General features: G+C 47.2%; 1 non-coding gene and 1 pseudogene across 1 annotated transcript; both read right to left on the bottom strand.

Annotated features, from left to right (window-relative positions):
* Nucleotides 1-4,282: 4,282 nt before the first annotated feature.
* LOC116910908 lies at nucleotides 4,283-7,826 on the bottom strand (annotated as a pseudogene).
* Trnal-cag lies at nucleotides 7,750-7,832 on the bottom strand. Its single transcript has one exon. It is a non-coding gene; the product is annotated as a tRNA-Leu (tRNA).
* Between the last annotated feature and the right edge of the window lie 214 nt (nucleotides 7,833-8,046).

Below are 8,046 nucleotides of genomic sequence, written 5' to 3' on the forward strand. Positions count from 1 at the left end.
GGTGATAATGGGCTCCTGTCTTTTGTTCCTCTTTCCTTGTTCTTGAGGAGAGAAGGCGCTTTTTCCACTGTGCTTCCCGGAATTTTCCACCTGGTGAACTTGGGGTATATGTATTCCGTGAATCAAGTAAAAGATTTGGCATTCTCTTTTCTTTGGTTCTTTTTTTCAGAGCTGGGGACCGAACCCAGGGCCTTGTGCTTCCTAGGCAAGCGCTCTACCACTGAGCTAAACCCCTAACCCCTGCATTCTCTTTTCTTAACATGAATGACCTGAGTCTGTGTGTTTTTTCTTAAACCTCGCAGGCCTGGTTCTCGGTACCCTGTTGGCGTGGGCACCGACACCTCCCTTACACACACACACACACACACACACACACACACACACACACACACACACGCACACACTCCTCCTAAGGAGCCATCTTGGCCTCGGACATATATTTTACTACACACGACAGTGACCATGTGACCTCTTTAGCAACCTGTCCATGTTCTGAGACCTTATATGTTACTGTCAGGGATTATAAAATCTGGCTTAAATCTTTAACCACTCTCAGGGCATCTCTACACTCATCTGGAGAACCCCACTAACTTATCAAGAAGCCATGCCACTTGATACAAGATAGGAGTCAAGAGCCACTCTGAGGCTGCATCTGTGGACTCTTGTGGGCACTTTGGGAATCAGGGTCCCACTTGGCGTTTAATAATGATAGGGAGACATCTGTATAGTATATACCTGTTAGCCTTTATGCTGGGGGGCAGTTCCTCAGCTAACCATCTAGACTGGACCTGACTGCCACTGTGTCTCAACCTCACAGCTTTTTCTGCTTTCACTGTTGGACTCAGCTCTCCCTCTAGAACCAGCCTCCAGCTCCTCATTTATCCAAAGCCTTCTTCTCTCTCCGGCTAAGAAAGGCTTATTAGCATAATGGGAGGGGTTCCACAGCTTCCTCACTCTGAACCAATCAGCAGCAGGTCTATCTCTTAATGCTGTCCTTTGGCCAGACTGAGGGCTCTGTGACCTCCCCCATGGCGGCTTGCTTTTTAAACAGAGAATTGCAGATCAGTTTGTTTACATCTTTTGGGGCAGGTGAGGAAGCCAGAAGCATTTACTTATGGAAAGCAGGTCTTGTGGGCTGTAGAAATGGCAATACAGGGGCACACATTCATAGCCAGTTGACATAATACGTATGGGGGTAGGTTATCCCAACAATGGACATTCCGCTTCTCAGTAGGATATCCTTAGTTATGTCTTATTACCTGTAGCAAGACCCATGCAACTACTGTCATAGCAAAACAGCACACTATCACACAGGACGTGGCGGAAGATGTGGTATTTGAGGGTTCCCGTTGCAGATGCTCTGCCTTCAGACTGTTCGGCTTTAGTTGCATACCTGGCTACCTATAGGCAGGACTATGTGAGCATTTCTCCCAAATTCATCTTCAGTTCTGTTGATCCTTGTTTAGCCGACAATGACAAACCTATGACTTTATTGGGGGTTATTTATAGAAGAGTGGGTGAGGGGTTATTTACAGGCATGGATGACTCAAGGACAGCTGTATTACTGTAAATTCCACCTCAATCTGATTGATGACTCATGAAAGCTGCATTCCCTGGAGCTCATTGCAATGACTTATTGGAAGCTTATAGGTTTCAGAGACCTCTCTGTCCCCAAGAGTCCCTATTGCTTACATAAATTCAGGGATGGGGGAGGGCTGTGAACATTGTAAGATTCAGGGACTTTTTGAGACTTGTGAGTTGCGTGCATTATTTACTTATTATTTGCTGATTTTTAAAGTTAAAAAAAAAGTAAGCTGGGCAGTGGTGGTGCATGCCTTTAATCCCGGCACTATGGAGGCAGAGACAAATGGATCTCTAGTTTCAAGGCTGGCCTGCTCTACAGTGAGTTCCAGGGCATTTGTGTATGTGTTAGAGTATGTGTATGGGCTCAAGAGCCCATGGAGGCCAAAAGAGGATGTTAGTTCCCTTGGAGCTTGGGTAATAGAAGGTAAAAGCCACCTAATACAGGCGCTAGGAAACTTGGGTTCTCTGCAAGAATAATATATGTTCTTAATCTCTATGCCATTTCTTTAGTCCCCATTTTCTACAATTTAATTAATGATAAAAAGAGATGAAAGGGGTTGGGAATTTAGCTCAGTGGTAGAGTGCTTGCCTAGCAAGTGCAAGGCCCTGGGTTCGGTCCCCAGCTCTGAAAAAAAGAAAAAGAAAAAGAAAAAAAAAAAAAAGAGATGAAAGGCAAGGACATCTTATGTCTACTCCATAGAGATGACTGCTCCATGGTGTTGGAGAAAGTTAGCATTTCTTCTAATGCTCTACCCAACAGTTACCTAGCAACAGCCAGGTATGAGCCTGGCTTGCTATGAAAGGACTGCTTGGCCACCCTTTCTCTCTCTGGACTTCCTTTTTTTTTTTTTTTTTAATTTTTTAAAGATCTATTTATTTATTACATAAAAAGTGTTCTGCACATATATGACAGACAAGGGCACCAGATCTTACTATAGATGGCTGTGAGCCACCATGTGGTTGCTGGGAATCAAACTCAGGACCGCTAGAAGAGCAATCAGTGCTCTTAACCGCTGAGCCATCTCTCCAGGCCCCCTCTGGACTTTCTCACTCTTCTTCCCTCTCTAGCCTCCCCCCTCACCCTATCCCCCATCTTTCCATGAGTTTCTGGCCTACCTCTTCCCCCCCCACCCAGCCCCCTCTCCCCTACCCTGCTCTCTCTCCTTTTTCCCCTTGTTGTGCCAGGAAGCGTTCATGAACCCTAAAAGACCACCAAGTAGCCATCTCTGATGGAATAGCATTAGGGACTCTTTATTACAAGCTCAGGTTGGTGTTCCCCTGTAACCCAACAGTGACAGACCGGAAGGGAAGGCAGAATAGCCTTGAACCCTCAGCAGGACAAGTTTTTATAGAAAAATAGGACTAAAGGAGGGGGTGTCCAGTCTGGCAAGTATCTAATAGAATGACTATAAGCCAAAAGGTGGGTGCTCTGAAGCAAGACTGGATATAATCACTACTGGTCTGAAAGTATATGTGAACCAATCAGACTAGTCTTTGATTGACTATTGCTAGGAAGAAGCAAGGGAGTGACTCTGGCCAAAGACAAGAGGTCCTGCCTGATACATGGTGAAGCTTGGTTTCCACTGCAGGTCAAGTTCTCAGGCTTTCTTTGTTTACTTTAAGATGGAGGCCAGTTCCAAGATGGAGTAGGTTTGGCCTCTTACCCCCTCCCCCCCCCTTCTACTCCTTCTCAACCCTCTTCTCATGCCCCCAAATAAACCTCATTTTATGCTAGACACACAATATGGCTGGTACCTCAGGGGTGGATGCTTCAGCAAGCTCAGCATGGGCAGTTAAGGCACCCTCCCCTCACCCACACCCTCCCCTCACCACACCCTCCCCTCACCCACACCCTCCCCTCACCACACCCTCCCCTCACCCACACCCTCCCCTCACCACACCCTCCCCTCACCCACACCCTCCCCTCACCCACACCCTCCCCTCACCCACACCCTCCCTCACCCATAAACACCCCCCACCCCACCCCCGCATCACACCTCCACATTACAAACATACCAAGCATAGACACACAGGAACGCTCAGTTACGTACTTACTTATTCAGGAGAGCATAGCCAGGGCCAGACATATCTGGAAAAGTCCAGAGTGGCCGTGACCTTTAACCTTGTGGAGAGGGGGTGAGGAGTGAAAGGGGGAACCAGGTGTTTGATTTTGGACCAGGGACAAGGGATGAGGCACATATTTTACACATCAAAGCAGACCTGGCCTCCAGGTTGTCCCAGCATCCCTCAGTCCCTACTTAGCATACCCCGTCCCCAATCTTGAGCTTTCCAGCCTAGGGTCTAGCCTGCCCTTCCCCCAGAGGCTCTTCCCTATATAACCCAGATATTTTGGCCTTTTGCTCTCTCTCTCTTTTTTTTCTCCTTTTTTCTTTCTACATGCATGTTTTTTTTTCTCTTTCTCCCTCCCCTATCTCCCCCTTCCCCATGGTGACTTCCAGTCCTTGGGGGCAGTGAGCTCCCCCACCCAAAAACAGTTTCCTTTTTTTTTTTTTTTCATAGAAAAAATAACTTTAGTAAATTCAACAAGGGAAAGAAGTGCCCTGGGTCAATGGTCTTATTCTGAGAACAAAGCACGGTAACTGGAGGAGACCAAGAAGGCATCGATGTGAGAAGTGAGACTGATGTCCTCACTTTCAAGAGGAGGGAAGGATTGTTGCTGAGTTGCCAGAAAAAAAGGTCAAGAATCTTCCTTTTCCTGAAACTTGCAATTGATACAGGAATAAAGACAGTCTGTCCTTCACCGACTGAGCACATCTGTCTGGTGTGGTAGGCCATTCCCATGTGACCTCTGGTCATGCCCGTCAACCCCTGGTCCCTGGGATTCAGGTCCCTTGTCCACAGACATAGGTATGGCAGCCCCCAGTTTGTTGAACACAACTGAGGTCTTCACAGCCTTCCCTTCAGAATCTCTCACATTGATGGAGAAGCCACAGCGAGGGCAGAGGGCAGTGTCGTAAGCTCCAGGTAGCAGCAGGACTGAGCCACAATCTGGGCAGGAATCCAAGTCTGATCCAAAGTTGGAGCAGGGTCGGGCCAGCTCTATGGCGGATGGGAGCTGAGTCCTCCTCCCACTGGGTCCTCTGACAGCAGCATTTGGAGTGCTAGGCGTGCGGAACCTCAGCTGGTAGGGAACCTTGTGTGCAGGACGTAAGTGGGAAGGAGATAGAGCCCCCAACAGTTTTCTAATAAACCTGCCTTTAAGATAATTTAATCTGGCTTGAATTGTCTCATTTCACTGGAGGTTGAGAAATGATCTATGACCAAGAATAGCAACCAGGAAGCCAGAAGTACAAAAGAGGGGCAGAGAGAGGCAGAGAGAAGGGCAGAAGGGCAAAGAGAGTATATACCACAACGTCTGGATTATGTAGGGAAGAGCCTCTGTGGCGGAGGGCAGCCTAGCCCTGGGCTGGAAGGTGCAGGGTAAAGAACAGGGTATGCAGGCCATACCCTGAAACAGGTAGGGACTGAGGGATATTGGGAAACCTGGAGGCTATGCCCGCTTTGATATGTTAAACATCCTCAGGGATGCTTGTCCCTGGTTTGAAACTTAATACTTAACATCTATCTACCGTTTCAGTTCTTCACACAGAGCTTGTGGGATAAGGTATGCCTGTGGTCCCAGCACTCAGCAGGCTCCATTGGAAAAGTCACTTGAGCTAATAAGTTCAAGACCAGCCTAGGGAACATAGCAAAATCCATCTCAAAATGTAATGCAGGCCATGATGATATATATACCCCTCGAGAAACAGCACTAAGAAAACAAGAGAACTGCCTCTAGCTGGAGGCCAGCCAGAGCTACATAGTAAGACATCATCTTTTAAAAAAGAAAGAAAACCCAAAACAACAGCACGAAGAAAACGGAAAAGAAAGGAAAGAGAAAGAATTAAACAATGACCCTCACAAACGCAGGCATATACTATATGTATCTGTACTGGCTGGTTTTGTGTGTCAACTTGACACGAGCTGGAGTTATCACAGAGAAAGGAGCCTCTGTTGTGGAAATGCCTCCATGAGACCCAGCTGTAAGGCATTTTCTTAACTAGTGATCAAGGTGGGAGGACTCAGCCCATTGCGAGTGATGTTGTCCCTGGGCTGGTGATCTTGCGTTCTATAAGAAAGCAAGCTGAGCAAGCCAGGGGAAGAAAGCCAGTAAGTAACATCCCTCCATGGCCTCTGCATCAGCTCCTGCTTCCTGACCTGCTTGAGTTCCAGTCCTGACTTCCTTTAGTGATGAACAGCAACATGGAAGTGTAAGCTGAATAAACCCTTTCCTCCCCAACCTGCTTCTTGGTCATGATGTTTGTGCAGGAATAGGAACCCTGACTAAGACAGTATTCTTTACCTTAGGAACATGGAAACTGTTTAGACTCAATTCTGCAGACTACAGTTCTCATAGGAAGGCATGGAGGGGATTGGTTAAAGATTCTACAAGGCTGAGTGACCAGTTGTGTCATGATTGTAGGAAGATGGGATGTTGCAAACTCAGCCAAATTATCTTGGGCTACTGTTGGTCTCCTTAACAACCACTCGTTGTTCACGTCTGTATCTGACCTAACGTCCTTTTCACCACCAAATCCACTTGGTAGATCACAAGCTTCTAACCCTAAACACTAAGAATGCCATCAGATAGCACTCAAAACCCACAGTAGAGGTCTTTTCGTGTGGCTCCTCCCTACCCATGTTCCCATCAGGTTGCTTAAAGTATACCTTGGTATGATTTGTTTTGTTCTGTGATGAAAACGCATGCAACGGCTTGCATATTGAAATGCGTTTTTTGGAGCAAACTGGAACCACGTTCCAGGCCATGGTCACTCATATCCAGTTCAGAAGAAACCACGTCTTAGCGTCTTTCAGCCTTCAGCTGTGCTTGGCATCACGAGTTTGAAAGGGCTCCTCTCCCGTTGACTACACTTGTGACATTCAACCTGACTTGTACCAGAAAGAAGCGTCCTAATCTTGCTCTGGTCTTGGGAGAAATACACACAGGAAAAACCTGACACCACCGACTCCACAAAGTTGCCCCATCAACCACAACTAAACCAGGTGGGCTGGGGCAGGCCTCAAATCTAAGTCCTTAGAGGTAGAGACAGGAGGATCAGGAGATGGGCAGTAAACTCAGGGTCAACCCTGCTACAGCTCACAGAAGGCTAAGGCTTGGCTCCCAGAACACGTATGGCGCTCACAACTGCTGCACCTCCAGCCCAGGAGTTCTGATTTCCATTTCAAGGTCTCTGCAGGCACCACACTCATGTGCTGCTCATACAGACATGCACGCATACTTTTTAAAAAAGGTACTATTTAAAGTATAGTAAAAGGATTTAAGGGGGTGGGGGATGGGAAATGCAAGACAGGAAAATGAAGAGTCGATGTAGCTTTAAGCCGAGTTCTTGAGAAGTGGAGATCTTAAGAGTGTGGCCAGCCTTTGCTGCATAGTTTGAGGCCACTGTGGACAACTCTGTGAGACCCTATCTTAGAAATCTGAGACGAGCAGGAGATTGTAGCTGACAGGTAAATTGAAGCACTTGTCCAGTATTCCCAAGGCCTGGGCACAATCCAGAGCCCACAAAGGAACAAGCCAAGGACGAATAAAGTTCAGGACTAAGTACAAAATCAGGAACTCGGCGTGCGAAGACTGGTATCAGAAAGCAGTGAGAAAAAATTACTTCTGTATGCTAAATAAAGGCGGGAACGCTGGATGGCTATTTCGGAGAAGAAGAGCCCATACTCACCATTTACTTATGTAATCCAAATGTGGAAATAAAATTCTAAAGGGCCCAAAAGAAGGTTCAGCCTGAAGTGTAATGTTTTTTCTAGCAGGAACTGAAAATGTGGAAGCAATAAGGAGAAAGACTCTATATATTAACTTACGGTGAAGGGAAGCAGAGACGCCAACAACACCTAAAAGCGATGATAAAATACAGCTCGAGTTAAAGGGACATGGGGATGTAGCTCAAAGGCTGCGCTTGTCTAGCGTTCACAAAAACATATTGAGAGTGACTGGGGCGAGAGGAGCAATGGTGGGTTGAGGCAGATAGTTGGGTATGAGAACTTGCTATTTATGTCAGGACAGGAAGAGAAAGGATGCTTGAAAACAGCAAATTGCTACTCAGCAGGAATAAACAACGGGGATTAGAAAAGGAAGCTTGTCAGGAGTGGGATTCGAACCCACGCCTCCAGGGGAGACTGCGACCTGAACGCAGCGCCTTAGACCGCTCGGCCATCCTGACTACACAAGGGAAGGATAAGCAGCTCAGTTGGAAGGGACAGCTGAAGCGTGTTCCCTTATCGTTTGCTGATTGAACCTGGCAATAACTATATCTGGACTCCAGACTCAAACTGTAACCCTCACCACAGAGAAGAGGCAACTGGATTCGACTACAATAGAATGGGCACGATGCTCCAAAGTCCTCGAGTCTCCGGTCCTTACCCAGCCCGGGCGTG

Source organism: Rattus rattus, chromosome 10, assembly GCF_011064425.1.
Source record: "Rattus rattus isolate New Zealand chromosome 10, Rrattus_CSIRO_v1, whole genome shotgun sequence".
NCBI classification, from domain to species: domain Eukaryota; kingdom Metazoa; phylum Chordata; class Mammalia; order Rodentia; family Muridae; genus Rattus; species Rattus rattus.